This window comes from Carex rostrata, chromosome 4 (genome assembly GCF_964058835.1).
Source record: "Carex rostrata chromosome 4, lpCarRost1.2, whole genome shotgun sequence".
Taxonomy (NCBI): Eukaryota; Viridiplantae; Streptophyta; class Magnoliopsida; order Poales; family Cyperaceae; genus Carex; species Carex rostrata.
Window position 1 is genome coordinate 1,755,498 of NC_135921.1, and position 23,458 is coordinate 1,778,955.

A 23,458-nucleotide genomic window follows, 5' to 3' on the forward strand; every position below is an offset into this window, starting at 1 on the left:
ATTTGTGGAAGATGTTATAATACCAGCAAGAGAAAACACACAACAATTTTTACTTAATATGTAGTTATGCCCTGTATGTTAAACCGGTTTTAAAAATTAAAACGAACCAATTCATTAACTGGAAAAATATTCACAATTCATCATGGACCAATATTAGACTACAAGTGGTACTTTTATCTATTCATAACAAATCCAGCTTTGATATGATTGACAACATTTCGAACTAATACTTTCCGGATCCTAACACAAACAGAAACCTCCCATGGAAAATACCTTGAATGTTTTCTCTGCATTAACATAAGTGAAATTAATTACAAGTAAAGTACATGCCACAACCTACTGTAAATTCCAGAAATTCAGTGGAAATCTAATCTAAGTGGTCATCCTTATACCAATTTGCTTGCCCAGGCATGAACCTACGTGATATCTCCCCTACTGGATTGTAATAAAACAGTAGTTATGTCTATTAGTCAAAACAAAACCTTCAGGTTTTTCTTTTGGCAAATAGCCCGTAGGCAAACCTTTAGGTTGATTTCCTTATGAGTGGGTGAGTAGTGTGTTGGGGTCAGCTCAATCCAGTCAAAGCCACTGAGGGGCAAGATATAAGGAGGAAACTCAGACAACTTGCTACTAGTTAAGTAGCCTTAGGAACATTAAGAACCAATACCACACTAAATGCAGCACATTAATCCTTGTATATTAAATCAGCTTCAGTAAGATTGGCACCAGATCATAGTTATACTTACAAGACCAGCAAGTACAGGCCAAAGCTACTGTAAATTCCCTCAATTCACACGGACATTAAACCAACCAAAACAGCATCAATCCCAGGAAGATATCTTTATATCATATTGGATACGCAGTCACGAACTTAGGGGAAACTGCTAGTGCTGGATTGAAAGAAAAAGCACACATACTTATCTGTCAAATCTGAGATACCTTCTCAGTTGGAAAGCTCCCTGATGGCTTTAGACGTGGATAAGGCTTACATACTTTTGATTAGAGTGCACACAGCGTGAATCACAATATATAGCAGCGCTGTTGAGGTGGATGCATTTCCGCTGTACCAAAAACAGAGCAAAAGAACTGGCATTGAAAAGAGGAAAATCTCAAATTGCCACATAGAGTTGAAGCAGATGGTCATATGTGATTTATTTACTATTCTGTAGGTCATCACCAGATGTCTTAATATTCAAAATTTACAAATGTAACATATGATGATGATGATGATGATGATGATGATGATGATGATTAATAATAATAATAATAATAATAATAATAATAATAATATTGATTTATTTAAAATTTCAGGCCCATTGCAATATAATATATTTATATAAGTTATTCATTACATTTTTATTATGTGATTATTACGCTAACTTTGAACTTTTTCCAGAAAATATATAGACTATTTGCCCATAACATTGTACTATTTTGTTACTAAAAAACAATAATTATTAAATATTCAATTAAATATTTGAACTAAATTAAATGATATATCAAAATTTTGTAAATATATCCTACTTAAATTAAAATAACATATCTATATTTCTTATTTTGATAAGTTATATGTTGGTTGTAATGGGATGTTTTGTTATAAATTGAAAACTCTATATTATTGAAAATTTTATGGTAGAAATAGCTACATGACCTCTGGTAAATAAATTTAGATCATTTGGCAAAAATTGAAAAGTAAAATATTATAAAATAAATTAAAGAAAGATAACAAAATTTGTACTTTGTAAAGTGCCAAATCTAATCCATTCCGAGCTAAATGTCATTTATTTATTTTCATGTGTTTTGTCATGTCTTATTTTGGAATAAAATTGGTTGGGACACTATGTGCTACCTATTTCTTAGAATTACTCATAAATAATTTCTAAAATAATATATTAGATTGTTAGCAGGAAAGCGGGTTTGACCTTAGAATTGGACCATAAGGCCCGTCAACCAGCCCAATCCCATCTGGTCATCTCTTGAGAAACCATGTTTGAGAACTTTTGTTTGAGCTTGCAAATATAAATTATTTTATAAATATTATCTTATGTAGATCACTACATGCATAAGAAAATATCAGATCCATCTCAATTATTATTTCATTGCAACGAGTGCCATATTAACTTGTCATTTTGCACAAAAAAAGGAAGAAACGCAGAAGAAAATTAATTTTGTTCGTCTAGAAAATTTTCATTACAAAATTAAGTATAAAGTATGTAAAAATATTAATTAATTATGAACTTAATTTTAAATTCAACTTTGTAAAAGATCCATCTATATATATTGACACTACAGCAAAACCAACTTTTTGGGACCGGCATTTGGGATCAGTATGTTAGCTGGACGCAGAAGATCCACCGGAAAACCAAAAAAAAAAAAAAAAATTCAGCTGGGACGGATTTGGTGCACAACTTTCTGGGACCGGCACCCACACCTTCTGGGACCCATTTGGCCCGGTCCCAGAAGGATCCCCTGAAATAATACACGCGACCATATTTCTCTCAATAGTCAAAATAAAGAACGAGAGGACAGCATTTATACTTGTGTATTGACATGAAGCAAGTGTTCTTAAAAGACGAGAAAAGAATAGAACAAACTTGAAGCAAGTGTCACCCCTCCGACAGCAGAGAAGATGCAATAAAGAATTTTCATTTCCCCAAACAAAAAGATGCTTGTATGTATATATATATATATCAGTATGTTTGAGCTTGTTATATATTTTAAATACTACAAAAATAACGGATTCATGTGATTAATTATGGCTTGTACGATGAATATCATATTAAGTCCACAGCTTGTTCAAAATTGGAGGAAGTACGAAAGAAAAATAATATTGTTTGTGTGAAAAAGTTTTTTTGTAACATAATTAAGTATAAATTAAATTAGGTACAAATATAATTATGTACGAACTTAATTTCTATTTCAAAATTTTATATCATTTATATATACAGAAGAAAATATGAATTGACAACTGTAACTGTTATATCATCTCTCCTATGTAAAAACAAATACAATATTATATATGAGAGTAAAGCATCTATACTTGTGTATTGGCGTCAAGCAAAGCGTTCTTAAAAGAAAAGAAAAGGATCAAACATAAAGCAACTCTGGGGTAATAGATCAGAATCTGAGCTCTTCTTTCTTCAAAGTTCACACCCCATGACTTCAAATTAAAGAGTTGTAATAGTTAAGAATTCCCAGCAAGTCTGCAAGGCTGTAGCAACACCTGGTGTGGTTCAAGAGCTGGCTGCTAGTTTATTACTCTCTCTCTTTTTTATCTGGATGTAAGTCGCTTATCCCATTGATTTATTTTTATTAATTTGCATTTTCAATTTATTTTAATTAAATAGTTGTGCTATAATATTGTTTCGCAAAGTGTTCTAGCTATCTGCTATATATTACTTTGAATTCGCATCTTTATGTTTGAAATCATATACGATGAAATGTTATCCATGGCTAATTTTTAATTCTTTTACCTTTTGTTATTATACTTTTAGAGTGAAAAAGAATTATTGTTATTCAATGGTTAGTTATTGAAATTAAATGATCTGTCTATATATTCTAATTCATAAAAAATTGTAAAATATTTTTAATTGACAAAATTTTAATGTTTATACAAAATTTAATATTTAGCACATTAAGCGGCTCAGATGGATATATAGTTTGAATTTAAAATTATGAAATTTTGGAGTCAAAACAATATATGCTGATTTGTATATATTTAACACATCAAGCGGCTCAGATGAATGATTTTAATTTCAAATTATCAAATTTTGGAGTCAAAATATACTGTCAATCTGTATTTTGTAAATCACTATAACATAACTCTTAATTTATATAATTAAGTTGATCAAAGTGAGGGCCCAAGCTAGGCAACAGGACCAGCGGATAATTAGGACAGGTGTTCATTGAATGTTCTATGGAATGGGATAGATTCTTATATGTGGATTCATGTTCCTCCTTATCATCACCATCATCATCATCATCATCATTGTTATTATTATTATTATTATTATTATTATTATTATTATTATTATTATTATTATTATTATCATTATTTAATTTTGCAAAAATAAGTCATATTGCCAAAATCAATTGTTTTGTTCTATAAAAAAAGGTATAGAAGTTGGAAAACATAAAATTTAATTTTTAACAGGATTAGTTTATAAATCACATTGAACGGTTGAATTGGTCAATCAAAACACTAACATTGAATTTCATAACAGCAACACCGGATGATTGCTATATTATAATATTGTTATGATAATTATATAAGAACTTTTTTTTAGGTAAAAAGGGAACTATATATTTTATCGTTAACTTGCAGCTGGAAAAAATTGAGACTCAACTAAAGTTCGCATATATACTAAAGTTTGCTGATATGGTTGTCGTGATATCAAATAAAAGATATATCAAAACAACAAGGTTTACTGCCAATCCTAAAGTGCAAGAACAATCGAACAATAAAAGACTAAACAATGATCAAATAAAATATATATCAAAGCATCATGAGTAACAAGATTTATTGCCAACCCTAAGCACTATACTTAGCTGCTGAACGACATGTTTACAAGAGATAAGAGGAGCAATACAACTATACACAAGTACCTGCCTACTTAGTCTCTACACACTCCTCTCTACTAAACTATTGAATATGAAATACAAAAATGATAAGATGAGTTCTCTTTAGTCCAGAGGGCTTATATAGGAGTGAGGGGGCGCTTGGAGATGAGTGGAGTCCAAGTTATCTTATCTAGGTACAGCTGAAGAGTTATTCACCAAAGGGCGCCTCAGTTACGGACCTTATGGAGTCATATGGCTTGCACCCATATGGTGTCGCTGTTGGATTTGGCTATCTCCTGGTCCGTATTGGGCTTGGGTCCGTATGGGGTCATACGGCCCATAATAGAACCCTAAAACCGATTCTGCGCTTTTCCAATCAACCCGATTCTTGCTTCACATGATGTTAAATAGTCCCAAAACATGGTTGCTGCACTAAAACACAAACTTAGGCAATAGTAACTTGTTTCATTAATTAATTAAACATAAAGGTGAGAAAACAACTAGGCTAAAACCCTACGTAATTTATTAACAAAATTAGCTTGATCACGCCTCCCAACTTGCATTGTTGCTTGTCCTCAAGCAGCAACCTAACTGGTCAAAGGTCCGATCTAAGGGTAAATCGTGTAATCTCAATGACTTGCTACAAATTAAATTGGAACTTTGGTTTGGTACAAATGATATGGTCAAGCAAACATTTTGAACTTCAAAATTATTTATGATCTATCCCTTGAACAATTTATTCACCCCATGATTGATATTATTATCCCTAAATTCAAGAGTGTTAATTTCTCCTTCGATCATAAATTGATCCCTTCCAATCAATAAGAATTCTAATGATATAAATTTTGATTTTCCTTCCCAATTGTTTGGAGCAAAGTATGACAACTAAGTGTGTTGATACATGTGACGATTTTTTTCAGAAAAATAAACTTTGTACAAAACTTATGATTTGGGAGGTTTTGTTGAGCCTATTGGTAACCAGTCATGTGTAGGCACCCATACTCATTTTTCTAACCTCCATCTTTTTTTTTTTTTTTTTTTCTGATTTTTCTATTTTTTTTTCTCTTCTTGGTTTTCTAATTTTTTTTATTTTGTATTTTTCTGAAAATTTAAAATTTGCAAGAAATAAATATTTTGTGTCACAAGTACCATGATTACACACAATTTCAAGTATTCATTCATACGAGGAATTATTGCATAGTTTCGCTAGGGATCTATCCATAATAAATGGTTATTCTAAAACACTCTCAAACTTATAAGACTTTGTAAAATAAATTACTCAAAAATAATTTTCTAAGGTTATTAATTTTTTATCAACATTCATGGTTAGCAATTAATTGTTCATTTCGAGATCACTAATTATTTTTAAAAATTCAGAATTTTTGTACCATGCTTAATTGTCTAAACCTTAGCCTAAATTGATTCAAGCAATTCCTTATTTGATTACCTACTCTTAAAAATGGAAAATTCAGAAGCTAGCTAAAAGGCTCAATCAATCCTTCTAGAATTTTTGGTAAAGCCTCCAATTCTAGTCATAATTGAGTAAAACTACTAGCATCTAAGAAAGTAAATATGCAAAAAATTTAAAGATACATGGTTAATTACCTTACCCCTACCCCCAAGTTAAAATTCAGCATTGTCCTCAATGCGTGAAAAATGTAGTAGATGGCTTCATGTGTCGCGGCCCTTTCTTCTTCTTCTGCCTCAACTTTGAGCTCCTCGAAGTCGACATTATCATCACTACTATCCTCCACACCTGGGTTGACGGAGGTTGCTTGTTTCCATGTTTCCGACCGTTTGAGATTGAGGGGCTTATAGGGCATCAGGACTTTGGTTCCCATGGTCTTGTATTTGTATGGTCCCGGGGCTCTGCCATCAATTATGTCCATCGCTGCAAGCCACTTGATATCAAGAAATGTCATACCTGTGCCTTCCATAAGGTGATTCACCCGGATGTTGAGCTGGTTGGCGAAAATTGTTGCAATCGGACCAATTGAGATTTGCCCCCTGGCTTCTTGTTATGGCTGATAGAGAGGATGTGGTTGCAGAGGAAGTGATCAATGTGCGGCCTGTCCTCCTCAGGGAAGAGCATGCACTTAAGAATGGAGAGCTCGGGGAAGGTCACTTTTGAGGTAGACTCACCTCTAGCAAAGACTGAGTTGCTCAGAGCCACCTGCAAGTAGCGGAGCACGAGATGAATGATGTGGCTCGCTAGCCTCCTTTCGCAGTCCCGGTCATTAGTGATCATGGACCATAAATCACTCTCTTCGTTATGGCCTTGAGCTCCATCATTCTTTAGGCAGAAGAGAGTGCAAAAGTTGTCCATGCTGATGGTTTGATCTTCATTCATGAGCTGGACTTTAATCATGTCATTTTCTGATGAGAAGGAGGCTATGAATTCTCGAGTGAGGTCCTGGTAGACCGGCACTCCAACTAGCTTGTTGAGAAAATCCCAGATGTGTACCCTCTTGGCCAATGCCCTGAACTGGCTGAGTAGGCCGAACTCGGTGAGGGTGTCAATGTCTATGGCCTTGTGGTTGATGATTTTGCTGAAATCCAATTTGTCCCAGAGTCTTGAGTGAGACAACCTCGAGAATTTGATCGCATCGGGATCATGCTCGGGTTAGTTCTGTTGACATGCCGGCATTACTGGTTCAGGTTGTTCCAGTATCTCGTTATCGGATAGTTCTTGTGTCGGGTTTCAAGAAGTGGACTCTCATTTCCTCTTCTTCCCTTTTCCTGTTAAAGCACTGAGAAGGCCTCGTGTTTCTGGGGCCATTAGTGTAGGTTTTACCCCTCTGTTACGGACCGTATAGGATGATACGGACCTGATACGGAGTGGCTAACCAGCAGAATTGGCTAAATACAGGACAGGTTACGAACCGTATGAACTGATACGAACCGTATTCACTGGTGCTACAAGACTTAGAGTATTTTTGGGTTTTTCTGGTATTTGGATGCGGACTGTATTGGTTGATACATTTCGTACTGGTACTGGTAAACTAGTAATTTGGTATTATTTTTGTGTTTTTGTGAATCGAAATATTTTTTTATTTTAGGATTTTTGAAATTGAAATTTGAAATTTAAAAATTGAAATGAGATTAAAAGATAAATGAAACCGAAAAGATGAAGAGTTGCGAAGCTTGTGGGCCTGGACTGTGTGTAGTCCGTATCGCAGGCATTGGCGGAGATGATGGAGATGGAGTGGTGAGGAGAAGGCAATGATGGAGGCGGATCACGTGAGGCCAGCGGCTTCGGTTGGTTGTGCTCGGTTCGTTCAAGAGGGAAGAAGGGAAAAGAAAGAAAGAGGGTGGAGAGGAGAGAAAGAGAGCAAAGAGAGAGAGAGAGAGAGAGAGAGTCGGGAATGGGGTTAGAAACGGGGGTTTCTAACGGTTATAAGACGTGATTCCTGCGGGAATCAAACATCTCTTTGCTAACGAGTTCGCATCCCCCCAGATTGTGCTTGGTTATGGACCGTATGTGTTGATACGGTCTATATGCAATCCGATAAGCTGATTTCCCGCTAACTCCTTTTGTCTCTATCTCTTGGTTACGGACCGTATGGAGCCATATGGTCCGTATTCAACACTAAGCTTCTTTTTGGCTTCTTTTTTGGCTCTGTATCCACTAGTTAGGTCCGTATAGCGTCATACGGACCATAACAGAGGTTAATTTCCTGTCTTCCGTAGTGTTTTTTATGAGCCCTTCCTCTGACATGTCCACCCGGTCATAAGAAAAGGGTATGCATGAGTTGTTTCCCATTTAAGGTTCTAAATTAATTCTAAATAAATAATTACTAGAAAATATTAAAAATGGCCTTGGATTGCCTCCTAAGAAGCGCTTGTTTACAGTCTTTAGCTTTACTTTGTTGCGTTGCTATCCTTCTTTGGACTTTCCCTTGTAGCTGCATGTCTCTTTTTTTAAGGTTGCACCTACAGGGGGTGTCCCATCAAGAAGATAAATCACTTCTTCATGGGTTTCTCCCTTGAACCGCTCAATGATGAGTTGCCTATATTCGATTTCTCCTTTAATGGTCTGCACAGATATGAAGGTCTCCTCCCTTGAGTTGAGTTTGGTTGAGTTCTACTCTTCATCTTCTTCATCGCCTATTGCCAAATTGTTGTGGTTGTGTCCAATTGTCAAGTCATTTATGTATCCTTTGTCTCTACCGCATAGGGTCCTAATTAATAAGTTCAGTTCTTTTCGAGTCTCTCAAATTCTCTTGACAGTCGAATAGACTTGTTGGCTTGAATGGTAGGGAGTCACTAGTACCATGTCGGTCTTCCCTGGCCCGAGGTACATGAACCAAAGGTTAGGTGACGAAGGTTTCTTCATGGTTTGATCATGGAGAATGTATTGGATCACAAGTTTTGATCGAGACGAGCCAAAAGGTTTTATCAGCTAGTATATTGACTTCGAATCTTGATTTTTGAAATGTGATATATATATATATATATATAGAGTGACCAATATGCTTTCGGTAGCATATGGACCGAAGTGCTACCGGTTCAAATTTGAAATTTCAAATTCAAAAAGTCAATCTGAACCGTTAGATGTGATCTCTATATTGAAATGTGCCTGGAGACCAAATTTTACATTTTTCTGAATTTTTTTTGCTATTTATTAAGCCACTTTGAAAATTGATGATCCAACGGTAGCTTAACAAAACAGTAAAATCAGAAGTCACCGTTGGATCGGCGATTTTCAAAGTGGCTTAATAAATAGTAAAAAAATTCAGAAGAATGTAAAATTTGGTCTTCAAGCACATTTCAATATAGAGATTATATCTAACGGCTCAGATCGACTTTTTGAATTTTGAAATTTCAAATTTGGACCGATAGCACTTCGGCCCATATGCTACCGAAAGCATATTAGTCACTCTATATATATATATATATATCTTCATTCTTATATTAAGTAATACTTAGATGCCACTATCAAGGTTTCACAAAAAAAATATTTATATATATATATATATATATATATATATAGAGAGAGTACGGCTAACGCGGTTCCTCTAGCATATGGGCCGAAATGCTTCCGGTGGAAAGTTGAAATTTCAAAATCCAAAAAGTCGATCTGAACCGTTCATCTTCTTCTCCATATTAATATCTGCTTGGAGACCAAATTTTACATTTTTCTGAATTTTTTTACTATTTATTAAGCCATTTTGAAAATCGCTGATCCAACGGTAGCTTCTGATTTTTACTGTTTGGTAAGCCACCGTTGGATCAGCAATTTTCAAATTGGCTTAATAAATAGTAAAAAATTTCAGAAAAATGTAAAATTTGGTCTCCAAGCAGATATTAATATGGAGAAGAAGATGAACGGTTAAGATCAACTTTTTGGATTTTGAAATTTCAACTTTCCACCGGAAGCATTTCGGCCCATATGCTAGAGGAAGCGCGTTAGCCGTACTCTATATATATATATATATATAGAATGGTTAATATCAAAATATTTGTTTTTGGATTTTGGAGCAACCAAGTGTTAAACCGTTTGATCTCATTTTAGATTTGTGCTTGATCAGATTTAATGGAGCGCTGATATGAGAAAACGAAACTGAGAATTTAAAAATTACGCTATGTTAGGTCTAGGTTTCTCCTATCCATCCCACCTCCAGGCCCGGCCCTGGTGCTGTGCAGCCAGGGCAATCGCCTTGGGCCCCAAATTTCAAGGGGGCCTCCGAAAAAAAAAGTTTGTATATATAAAAAAAAAAGATGAGGAATCAAGTTACAACAATTTTTGAGTTATAACAAATTACCACAACCATTTTCTACATTTCCAAAGTCTAAATCGTCGATCCAAACCATTAGATATGATCTCTACAGTAAAATGTGCTTGGAGACCAAATTTTATATTTTTTGAAATTTTTTTACTATTTATTAAGATGGGTACAAAATTCAATGGTCTGAATTTGACTAGTTTTTGTACTCATCTTAATAAATAGTAAAAAAATTCTCAAAAATGTAAAATTTGGTCTCCAAGCACATTTTATTGTAGAGATCACATCTAATAGTTTGAATCGACGATTTGAACTTTGAAAATGTAGAAAATGATTGTGGTAACTTGTTGTAACTCAAATATTGTTGTAACTTGATCCCTCCTCATAAAAAAAATTGTATATATAAAAAATAAATAAAATATTAGAGCTCAAATTTTGTACATATAAAGGCTCAAATTTGTCTATAAATAGATATGATTTATTGGCATATCAATAAAAAAACAAGATCAGCTAATCGGTTTTAGGGGTGTTCATTGGGTCCGGTTTAGTCGATTTTGAACCAAACTGAATTAGTTTGGACTAAACAGTTTGGTTTTTTCGATTTAATGGTTTGGTTCGGTTTGCTTTTTAAAATTGAATTATAACTTCGGTTCGGTCTGAAAATTTTCAAAATCAAAATAACTGAACTGACCAAATTTTTATATATTCTGAATTTAGTCTGAATTACCTCGGTTTATTTCTTGATACCCCGCTTTATTTCTTAATCAATTGCTTTAGATACTTTGGTTTATTTCTTAATATCCTGATTTATTTCTTAATACCCTGGTTTATTTCTTAATATACTTCAGTTTGATCCGAAGAAACTAAATAAACCAAAATAAAACTTTAGTATATTTTATTATAAATCAATTGCCTTAAATAAACAAATTAGTATATTTCGGTTTGATCCGAAGAAACTGAATAAACCAAAATAAAACTTTAGTTCAGTTAGGTTGTCACACCCCAAATCCACCGGGGGTCTGACAGCCTGCCGCGTGTATAAATCAAGCGTCACATATACACGCAAGGCAGTGGATCTTTTATATGCATTTCCAATATCCTCATTCGCTGCGTCCGAGTAACAAACCTGAAAAATAATCGGGAGGGTGGGGGTGAGAATAAATTCTCAGTGCGAATTTGCCACAGTTGAATTATTGGACTTGCAATCAAACTCTATATTCAAAAATGAAACCCAAACAATAAACAATTCAAACAGATATATATTCATAAACATAAATAACAGAATGCCAATGCACGACAACAATTAAATCAACCTGCAACACAGTTTACGGAATTTCCAAGATGAATTTCAAACACAACATATATTTTGGCTTAACTCGATTCATAACTCAGTTCATTAGGGCTTGTAGCAATTACAAATGTTCTTTCGAGCTGAACCTTTATCAAACCCACATCTGTAGGGTTACTGACACCTACAGATGGCCAACCGCTGGACCCTTTATCTGACACCCATTTGCAATCGCTTGGCTTAACAGTTTATTAAGGTCTGGTTCGAATCATATAAAGAAAATCCACTTTGGAATCATTCCAATAGTCGTAATATTCAATTGACCTTTCAAATGCATTAACACGTAGGAAAATGCCACCGAGCCATAGACGTTACACATGTCACCCACGATTTCCAATCACACATCTCATAACATAATCACCCTCCCTCGTCCCAACCGGTACTGGGAATATCGAGGGCCGTTCACCTAAGGCCATTAGGATCCTGGGAATCCAAGTCAGCATACAGCCCGACTTGGCAAATTCATTGGATCCAAGTGCTTAACTTCGTAAATCCATTCACATACATTCACATATTCAATCCAATCGTGGTGACTTTCAATCAAGATCAGATCACAATAGATCAACATAACCTATAACCATACCAGCATGCAAGTCATTCAATTCAGATCAATTCGAGTTTAATTTGATTGGGCTATGCACATGCTTTACACAATTCAATGATGCAATCAATGATATTCAACATGACAAACGAATACACAGTTTAATTCCTGAAAATAAAGTATCAAACAAGTCCAAGAATCCCGCACCTTATTATGACGAGCGTACCGCTTAATTTAAAGATCAGGCGTCTCGAATTGCCTCGCGAAATCTGGCTCGACTGAGCCTACACCTATATTATACGATTACTTGGTTTAGTTCGGTTACATTCTCAAAACTTAAATTCCAAAAGCCGTCTTTCAATTCGTCAATTCTTTTATACCTTTCGGCTCATTTATAATCATTTTAATTCAAGTCCAATTCCAAGTTTACATATACACATCATGTCATATTCATTTCAATATTTCAAGGCTTATGAAATTACAAGCCCAATTCACCTTATTTATCCAATTAACCACTCAAAGGCCCAATTTACTCAATTATTTCACTTTGGCCCATTTACGGATCAATTATTTATTTCCAATTCAATTTAATTAAAGACCCATAATTTAGTAAAGGTTTAAGCCTCTTATTTAAAATTTACAATTCATTTCGAGTTCATTATAACTCTTTTCACTTTCAAATCTCATGTATAAAATTCTCATGCATGTCTTACATTTTTAATCCAATGGCCTACTTATTTAATTTATTTACATTTTTGGTCCCTGTCAAGTCAAGGTCTGGTACATAACAATTCAGCACAGTACCAGCAGTTCACTGGGCTGGTACCCACACAAAGTCAGCACCATAAAACCAGCAAAACAGAGACAAGCCACAGGTCAGATCAGAACAGGCACATCAGAAATTAATAACACGACTCAAGCCTCAAGTCAGCACCATTTACCGGGAAAATCAACAACCCGAGCAAAGGTGTAATTAACTATAATTCCCTTTACAAAATCCTAACTACAATTCCCTTTAATTCATACAATCACTATGGTCATATATTTTACCATTCCGACCATTAATAAAATCATTTTGCAATATAACCCCTTATACTTAATTTATTCGAGCAATTCGATCGAGTCGGGAAAATCAACAACCCGTACTCGAAACTTAACAAATTCACATCTTTCGACATTAATCAATTCATCAATACACACAATTCACGAATTTTAGAAATTAACCGCAAGAGAGGATGTCAAGAAAAGTGATCGGTTCTGAGGGTTTCGCCTCGCCTCGCGGTCGTCTAAAATCAGCGAGCACCACATGAAATGAGCACTTCCAAGTACCGGGACAGCACCAATCGAACCGAGGCACCACCAATCCTAAACCCTAGTTTCTAGGGTTTCAAGGAAGGGGAAGGGGGCAGAAACCGAGAGAGAGGATGGGGGCGGGCTGGGGTCTTCCGAACCGAGAAAGAGAGAGAGAGGAGAGCAGTGGGGCGGCAGCGGCGCTGCTGGCCGTGGCAGCGGCGGAATGGGAGGGGGCCGCCCTGTTTTTGGCGGAGAAAAGAGGAGAGGGGGCGGGGGCTGCAGCCCTCACGGCCAGAGAAGAGAGGAGAGCAAGGCGGCGGGTTTGGTGGGGTTAGCCGGCGACGGGAGGGGGCGGAGGGAAGAGGGGGCGGAGCCCCTCTGTTTTCTTCTTTGGCGTAGAAGAGAGGAGAGGGGACGGAAATGGGGAGGGGCTGTCACGGGTAGGAGGGAAGGAGAGAAATAGAGAAAAGGGGAAGGGGTTGGATTAAATGGACTGCTTCGAGATTCGTGCTGGATCAAGATGAGGGGTTCTTATAATTCCAGCATTTAAATTACAATATTTTAAGATCCGTGTTAGATTAAATCCAAAGGTCCAAACAAATCCAGAATTTCAACAAGGTTATTTAATTGGTTTAAGAAATCTGTTTCTACTCTAATTCGAATCGAAAGTTCATAATATTTTTTTGTAACTATATTTGTACATAGAATTCGTATTTTTATTCTCTTATTTAGAATTAAATTATTTATTTATTTACACGGATCTAATTAAATAAATTTCTTCCTTTCTAAAATTTCAAAGGAAATTCTTTTAACGGGTTTTCTGAGTTGCTATTTTACCGAGTAATTATAATTTTATTCATATTGCTATATTTTATTTTATTTCTAAATCTCTAAATTTTATTATACATAATTTTATACATTATTTATATTACGAAATTTTACTTTCGTTTCAGTCGGTCAGAAAATTTCTGAACGATCGTTAAGTTAATTAAACTTTTTATTTAAGCCAAATGATCGATTTATCAATTTAAAAAAGTTTTAAAATTTCAGAATGTAACATAGGTTCAGTTGCAATGCTAAATCGGTTCGGTTCTATTTTTGAAACCAAATTATAACTTTCGTTTGCTTAGTTCAGTTCAGTTGAAACCGAACCAAACCAATGAATAGCCCTAATCGCTTCTATAAATACTTCAACACCATATGCTTATAAGTAGTTTTTTGCATTTTAAAAGTCCAAATAGTCGATCCAAACCATACATGATACCATATTAAAATGTGCTTGGAAACCTAATTTTACATTTTTTGAATTTTTTTTTACTATTTTTTAAGGTGAGTAGAAAATCATTGTTTTCTATAATTCAGAATCTTCTGAATCAACGGATTTTCTACCTATCTTAAAAAATAGTGTAAAAAAAAAATTCAAAAAAATGTAAAATTTAGTCTCCAAGCATATTTTAATATGGATATCATATTGAATGGTTCGGATGGAATTTGAAAATGCAAAAATGACTCGGGCCCAAATTTTTTTCTGCCCCAGGCCACAAAATCTTCAGGATCGGCCCTACCCACCTCTCAAACTCTCTTCCTCCAGCTCTTGCCCCTCGCTCTCTCTCGTTCTCTTTTGCACCGCCTCCGCCCAGCTCGATCCGACGCCAGCGCCCTTCATGTCTCTCTCCTTCTTTATATTTCTCCTGCTTGCTGGGTTCGAGCCACCTCGTTACAACCACACTCTTGTTGTTGACCTTCCCCCTCGATCCAACGCTAGTCCCCTCCTGACATTCTCCTTCTCTCCTTCTGTAGCTGAGGACACTTGCAACTTGGTTCTGCAAGTATTTTAAATCTTTGATTTTGTTCTATTGAGTCTTACAAAATGGGAAAGTTTGGAGCTTAGTTAGTTGTTGTTATTCATATTTAGTGTTCTCAAGTCTTGAATCACTTCACCTGTATCCAGGGGCTGGTCCATAAAGACCCATGAGTAGGCAAGTGTATGCCCCTCAATTGGAAAAAAAATATTGGCCCAGTGCAGTTTTTCTCTTGTGCCTATCCTAATCAAGAATTGTGCCTACCCGTGGGCCCAAAAAAAATTAACAAGGCCCATGCTCTCTTCTATTCCTGCTGGCTTGCTATTGCGCTGGAATTTTTGCCGCTACTCCACTTGGTAGTGGACTGGGACTAGGGCTGTAAATGAGCCGAGTTTGAGTGAGTTATTCTCAACTCGAACTCGGCTCGTTTAATAAACGAGCGAGCCAACTCGAGTTGAGATGGTAATAACTCGGCTCGTTATCAACTCGAGTTGGCTCACAACTCGTTTAACCAGTGATAGTATTACAACACAAGTTCAAACTCAGCTCGTTATCAACTCGAGTTGGCTCACAACTCATTTATAACTCATTTAACTAATGATAGTATTACAACACAAGTTCAAACATATTTTGCACGAATCTCAAAGCACAAATAATAGTCTAGAGATTCGGGTTTGATTATTTTGGAATTTATTATGACCAATAATTTGCAACTCGAGTTATAAATGAGCAAGTTGGGGCCAACTCGAACTCGGCTCATTTATTAAACGAGTTGGCCAACTCGAGTTGTAAATGAGTTGAGCTGTAAATGAGCCGAGTTAAACGAACTGTAAATGAGCGAGTTACGAGTTCGAGCTTTTTTGTCCAGCCCTAACTGGGACAGGCTTGGATTTGGTCTGGTTCAAACCAACTATAAGTATTTTATGCAATTTTTTTCTGACGGGACATTTAATAAAGGTGAATTGTTGCCTTTCAGGCCAATATAGTTGAAGTCTATTCTATTGGCTGCTGAAACTTTTTAACTGCTCCACTTCGCTGAATTTTTGGTCCAGTACAAACTCTAGAGATGACTAGGGTGGCAATGAATCAAACCGAATCGAACTAATTATCTAAGTTTGAGTTTGAATAAGATTCGAATTGAATTAGGTTTGATTTGTTTCGAATCGATCTAATTGCGAACTACACAATTTTCGAATCGAATTCCGAACTACAATTTTTTTTGGCAACTCTAGTTATACCGATAGTTTATGCATTAGTTTTCTTCTCGCGGAACAAAATTCACACGGTTTCTCTTTACCTTTCACGAATTCACACTAATGGATTATGGGCCAATTCAAGATTTACTTACCTTTTACGCTGCTGGATTGATTAAAATCATGGCATAGACTTAGTCAAATGGAAGTTATTCCATTGTTAATTTGTTACGCTGCTGAAACATTTTCCTATTATAAGTTACCATTATGTTAACAATTTTGAGCTGTGATATAAGTTTGGTTCCTACATTATTAAAGATTAATGGTTGAATCCATTAGTTGTATTATTTGATATTCGAACCTAAATAGTTCGTGAATCAATTTCGAACAAATTTACCCAGTTTGAGTTTGATTTGAATAAGATTTGAACCGAACTTGTTTGATTTATTTCAGAACGAACTAATTTTGAATCAAACTAAACTCAAATCAAGCTAAAATCGAATCACGAACTACGAATTTTTTTGCCACCCCTAGAGATAACTGACATTCATCGTTTTTTTTTTTTGGTAGATCTCAAAGTATCTCGTTCCTTTTATACACTATTTGATGAATTGGTTATATGTATATTATTGTAACGAATTACTATTATGGTTGAATTTTCTTTTTATTCTTTTGGTCTTTACATGTTTTATCATGTTAATTGTTTTAAACAAGGTTTTAAATAGCGATTATAGCGGCATAGCGGGGAGACAAAAAAAAAAAGCTATTGCGAATAGCGTAGCTATAGCGAAAGCTATCACACATAGCGATTTTCCCTTTTCAAACTTTATATTATATATTTCTACTAATTATCAACATAATCAATATTAGAGAATTGATGTAACAACTAAATGACAACTAATCTAAGTCTATATTTTTTATCAATTATGCAAATAAGAAGGAAAAAAATCTAAAAAGTAACATTATTTAATAGTTTATACTTCATGGTATTACATATTATAATAGACAAAGAGCAATTAATTTTATAAGGTAAATGAAGTCAAAATACATATTTAAATATTTTATAATTATAATAATAATCAAAATCAGCTTTCAATTGAAATGAACGATAATAATTTTACAAATTAATACTATAAAAAGAGTAATCAAAATGAAGAATTAGTATTTGAATATTTCTCGATATAGAATGATAGAATAAATCACAAATAAAAATAGAAGCATATAGTTTGGTTTAGTATACTTATCGTAGAAGACCATGTAGCATTAGAAATAAGAATATAAGTACAGAAGTCCATATAAATTGCAAAAAAAAAAAAACCATGTAGCATAGCGGTAGCTATAGCGGGTCTCATATAGCGGTAATAGCGGTCAGCTATTATAGCTATAGCGGTCGTAGCTGAGTTAGCGCAATTTTATCTCATAGCTTAGCGTTTATGGTCCGGAAAAGCTATTGCGTAGCTATAGCGCTGCTATAGCTAGCTATTTAGAACCCTGGTTTTAAATCTAATATCCAATAAGTTAATAGATTTGAACCCATTTAACTATTAGAATCCGATTAGTGCCCTACACTGATGAAAATTCTGAATCCGCCTCTATTTGTACCTACTATAAGCTGGTTCCACACTGGTTTAGCATGCAAAGCTTCGACGCCTCTTGATATTAAGCAAAAAGTTAACAAAAACGAAAAAGATAAAATTAAAGACAATAAAAGACGCGCAAGCTAGTCTGCAGCAACACCTGGTCCAGTTGAGGGCTGCTAGCTTACTCTTTTCTTTCTCCAGATGTAAGTTGGTAATCCTATTTTATTTTTATTAATTTGCATTTTTAATTTAATTATAATTTTTTTCTATAATATTACTTCTTTAATCGATCCAACAGCTAGTATTTTGGCTTCGCATCTTGATTTTTGAAATATGATATTATAAACGATCAAATGTTATCAAGGGCTAATTTTATATTTATCTATTTTACCTTTCATTTTTATACTTTTGGAGGAAAAAATAATTATTGTTATTCAATGGTAAATTTTTAAAATTAAATAAAACTATCTATCGCAATTATTAAAGAGTATGGCTAATATAACATCAGTGTCATTTCAGTCTACATAACACCAACTCCAAAACTTATCAAATCGAGTTCAAATGGTGAATCCAAACCGTTCAAACCGATCTACTTCATTAGTTGTGCGTGTACATGTAAAATTTATAAGTTTTTGAGTTTATTTGGTATCAAGTCAAGCGGTCAAAAGTGTGAGTTTTTAAGTTAATTTTAATACATTCATTTTAAAATATTTTTACCGCTTGATTTGATATTAAAATAACTCGAAAATATAAAAAAAATTGTATGTAAACACATCACTCGTAATGTAAATCGGTTTGAACGGTTTGGATTAGTCGTTCGAAGTCGATTTGATAGATTTTAGAATTGGTGTTATATAGGTTAAAATGACACTGATGTTATATTAGCCAAACTCATTATTAAAATATTGTAAAATATTTTAAATTGACAAAAAAAATATAATTTTCATACAAAAGTTAAATATCCTAGTTCTAGCAATCTTACTTATCGAAATCATTATCAATTACCCTATTAACCATTGCATTGCAAACAAACTCTAGAGATGACTAACATTCATCGTTTTTGTTTCTCGTAGACCTCAAAGTATCTCGTCCCTTTTATACACTGTTTCATGAATTGGTTATATGTATATTATTGTAACAAATAACTATTTGGTTGAATCTTCTTTTTATTCTTTTGGTTTTTACATGTTTTATCATATTGATTGTTTTTAATCTAGTATCCAATAAATTAATAGATTTGAACCCGTTTAACTATTAGAATCCGATTAGTGCCCTACCCTGATGGAAATTCTGAATACGACCTTGCCTATACCTACTATAAGCCGGTTCCACACTGGTTCAGCAGGCCAGTAATCAAAATCATTTTAATTAGGGCATATAAGTGTACCAACCATTTCATTTTTTGGCATGTTCATTTGGGCATATATGAATATGTGTGTGTGTGTGTTCACGTGGGCGCGTGTCAGGGTTTCAGATTGAATATCAACTCTCCAATCAAACAATCTGACATTTCAGATTATATGTATCTTTTTGATGTTTTTTTACGTGTAGAAGTCTAAATTTATTTAGACAAGTACTCGTCACATACAAATTGTATTATCTTTCTGATTGGTTATGATTTTTTCTATTTTTGATATGTCATTTAAGAAATTTTTTAATTGATTGATCATGTCTACATTTATTTCTATTTTTTAATATCATTTAAAGAATATTAGTTGTCATTTAATATGTCATTTTGTATGAGATTTTTAATGAAAATATGTCAGAAAAAGACATGTGTCATCTAATATGCCATTTAAAAATATTATATACATTTAAATAAATATAATAGTATTTACATGTAGATGTTATTTAAGGAATGTTATTTGTTATTTAGTCTAATTTTTTATATGAAATTATGTCATTTTGTATGAATGTTTTTTTGTTCTCTTATAATATGTACCTGTTGCAATTACTATTATTAGTATTACTATTACTATTGTTAGTATTACTGTTATTATTATTGTTACTACTACTACTATTATTATTATTGTTATTGTTACTGTTATTTTTATTGTTTTTATTGTTACTATTATTACTATTACTATTACTATTATTATTATTATTATTATTATTATTATTATTATTATTATTATTATTATTATTATTATTATTACAGTAATATTATTATTATTGCTATTTTTAATTATTACTATTGTTATTGTTATTAGTTTTATTTTTTTCCAAAATAAATGTTTTTTTTTTGTATAAATGAATAGGTTTTCTTCTATCTGAAAAATAGTAGAGAAGTACAAAATTATATGTACATATAATTTTTAACAAGACTAATCTATAAATCTAATTGAACAGTTTGAATTGGTCAATCAAAACTCTTTACATTAAAATTTGGAGCATCTCTGTTTATCTCAGCTGGTAGCTTCTACCATACTTTCAAAAAAAAAAAAAAATTGGAGCATCAACGCCCGATGATTGTTATTATTTGTTGGAGCATTAGCACAACCATTTTAAGTCTAGAATATATCTGTAAATTGTCAAGAATATACTATGCTATTATTATGAAATTATATAAACATTGTTTGTTTCTTTTTTGAGGTAAAAAGAAAAGTATATTATCGTTACTTGCAGCTGGAGGAAATTGAGATTGAACTAAAGTTCTATATACTAAAGTTTGCAGATATGGCTGTTGTGATCGGGCTTCCATTCTCTTATTGGGCTTGATCTTTTAGCTAAGGCCTCGATTGCAATTCTTATCATCACATATTGGGCTTCGAGGTACCACAAGTTCTCTGATTTTGTTGTTTTCTACTATGTTTCCTTTTTCTTTTTTATTTGTAGATTTCTATAACATCTAATTAAAATGGGGTTGATATAATATACAAGGGTAAGGCTGCGGTGCTATGGGTTGCATAGAGGGCTACGGTGCTACGGCTCAATATTCGAGTTTTCAAAATTATAACGGTGGATCCGAACCGTTCATCTTGTTCTCCATAATAATATGTGTTTGGAGACCAAATTTTACATTTTTTGGAAATTTTTTACTATTTTTTTTAGATAGGTAGAAAATTAAATATCTGAATAGTACAGAATTTGTTAGATCAACTGATTTTCTACCTATCTAAAACAATAGTAAAAAAATTCCAAAAAATGTAAAATTTGGTCTCCAAACACATATTAATATGGATAACAAGATGAACAGTTCGGATCGATCGTTAGGATTTTGAAAACTCGAATATTGAGCCGTAGCACCGTAGCTCTCTATGCAACTCATAGTACCGCAGCCTTACCCAATATATGGGTAAGGCTTCATTGGTGTGAACAAATAAATGAATTGTGATTCTGACCTATGTAATTGTGCACATACTATCTGCCAACTAAATGAATTATATACAATTCATTGTTGTGAACATCTGGCCTCGATAAATGCATACTTCCAAATAAATGAGTTGTATACGAAATTTATTGCAAAACATAAAGAAAAAAATTGTTGCGCATACCCAGTCATCGCACCGAATTGGTGCGCGTCCCCAGTCTGGGCACCATTTCAATTTGGTGCGTCGACTGGATATGAATGGGTGGTATGATTTTAAATATGACTTATTGGATGAGATTTTAAATATGACTGATTGGATAGTAATTGTTTAATTCAGATTTAATGAGGTGTCAATTAAAAAAAATTCGGCCCGAATGTCGAGGGGACAATGGGGGTGGAAAGAATTAGAATTGCCCCTAAAAAGGGGGAATTTCACATATAGCCTTATAAACTTTGAAATTATCTACTTTCTCCTTTCTCTAATAGCAAACTTTCACATATATTCTTATAAACTTTTAAATTGCAAACATTCACAAATTTACCTATTTTATTATTTTTTTCACTAAAATTCATTTAAATTTATAAAATATACATTTTACTATTTATTAAAAAAAAGTTATGTTTAAGATAATTGTCTGTATTTTAATTTATCAGTTTTCAAGAAAAAAAATGTTCAATTGTCTACCGAAATGTTAGTATACACAAGTATATACCTAAATAATAGTATGTATCCGTCCAAAGTAGAGAGACAGACCATTTGCTCTCGGATACCAATCAACATTTATCTTAAAGAGACTACATATTTTTATTTTATTTGTAATGAAGGGTATAATGGGTAATTATATATATAATATGAGTTTTAACAGAAAAGGCAATAAATTTGGTAAATTTATGATTTTTACTTTAGAAAGGTAAATATGATATTATGAACTTTGGCGGGGCAGTACGTAATTTCGAAGCTTTTAAAGGATATACATGAAATTGCCCCTACAAAAAAAAAAAAATAAGTCTGTCGCTTATTATTTTTATGAACATATGCTCGGGAATAATAGCAATTTTTATTTTAGAAAAAAATATCTCTAAGTTATTTCCGTGATAAAAGAGAATATTAGTGTCAACTACAACACCTTTTTACTTTTTAATTTATGAGGTCCACTTACACTCTTTTTTTGTGACAGCAGATTACACTCTACACTTTCAAAGTCCAAACCGTCGATCCAAACCGTTTAACATGATGAATATATTAAAATGTACTTGAAGATCAAATTTTACATTTTTTTTGAATTTTTTTTGCTATTTATTAAAATGGGTACAAAAACTCAATGGTTTGAAAACAACGATTTTGAAAAATACTTAATAAATAGTAAAACAAATAAAAAAAATGTAAAATTTGATCTGCAAACACATTTTAATATATCCGTCATGTTGAACAGTTTAGATCGATTGTTTGGACTTCAAAAACTTTGAAAATGTAAGATGTAATTTGGTGTCACTAAAGAAGGGTGTAAGTGGATCCCTCCTCTACATAAAACTCCAACAATATTTGTCTTAACATATATTTAGAATAAAAGTTATTAGTTTTTTAATGAATAGAAAATCAATTTTCAGTAATAGATAAACTTGAAAATTGTGTATATAATGAAATGGTAGGTTTAATTCATACGATTGCCTAATTTTCATATATATTTGCTTTGAACAGCTGACGAATGAATGAATAAATAATAGTACAGTTGAACCCGCGGATTAACTGAGCATGGCTGAGGCGGCCATTCTTGCAGCCCTCGGGGTCCTTGGAGAAACCTTAACTAATGAAGGAGCCAAGCTGGCAATCTCAAAATTTTCAAAGTTTTCCTCAACTTACAAAAACCTTGAAGCAAACATAAACAATATTAAGAGTGAACTTCGGGTGATCCAAGGATTTCTTGATGGGATAGAAATGGATGATCAGAGCAATAAACCTCAAGTAGCTTGGATAAAAGAGGTACATGAGTTAGCAAATCACATTGAAGATGTCGTGTCTGAATTTGCATACCTAATTAACAATCAAAAGTTTGATCGAACATGCATTTATGTTACCAAACTTTTTAAATATCCAAAGCTATTGT

General features: G+C 33.5%; 1 long non-coding RNA gene across 2 annotated transcripts in view; it reads left to right on the forward strand.

Moving 5' to 3' along the window:
• Positions 1-23,085, forward strand: part of LOC144552633 (uncharacterized) — a 44,060-nt gene extending 20,975 nt beyond the window's left edge. Inside the window, exons 1-3 of one of the 2 annotated variants that reach the window (XR_013511182.1) lie at positions 18,102-18,254; positions 20,711-20,815; positions 23,053-23,085. This is a non-coding gene — a long non-coding RNA (uncharacterized LOC144552633). Of the gene's footprint in view, positions 1-18,101; positions 18,255-20,710; positions 20,816-23,052 lie in introns of those variants that run through there. The other variant, XR_013511183.1, reaches the window with a different exon arrangement.
• The last annotated feature ends 373 nt before the right edge of the window (positions 23,086-23,458 follow it).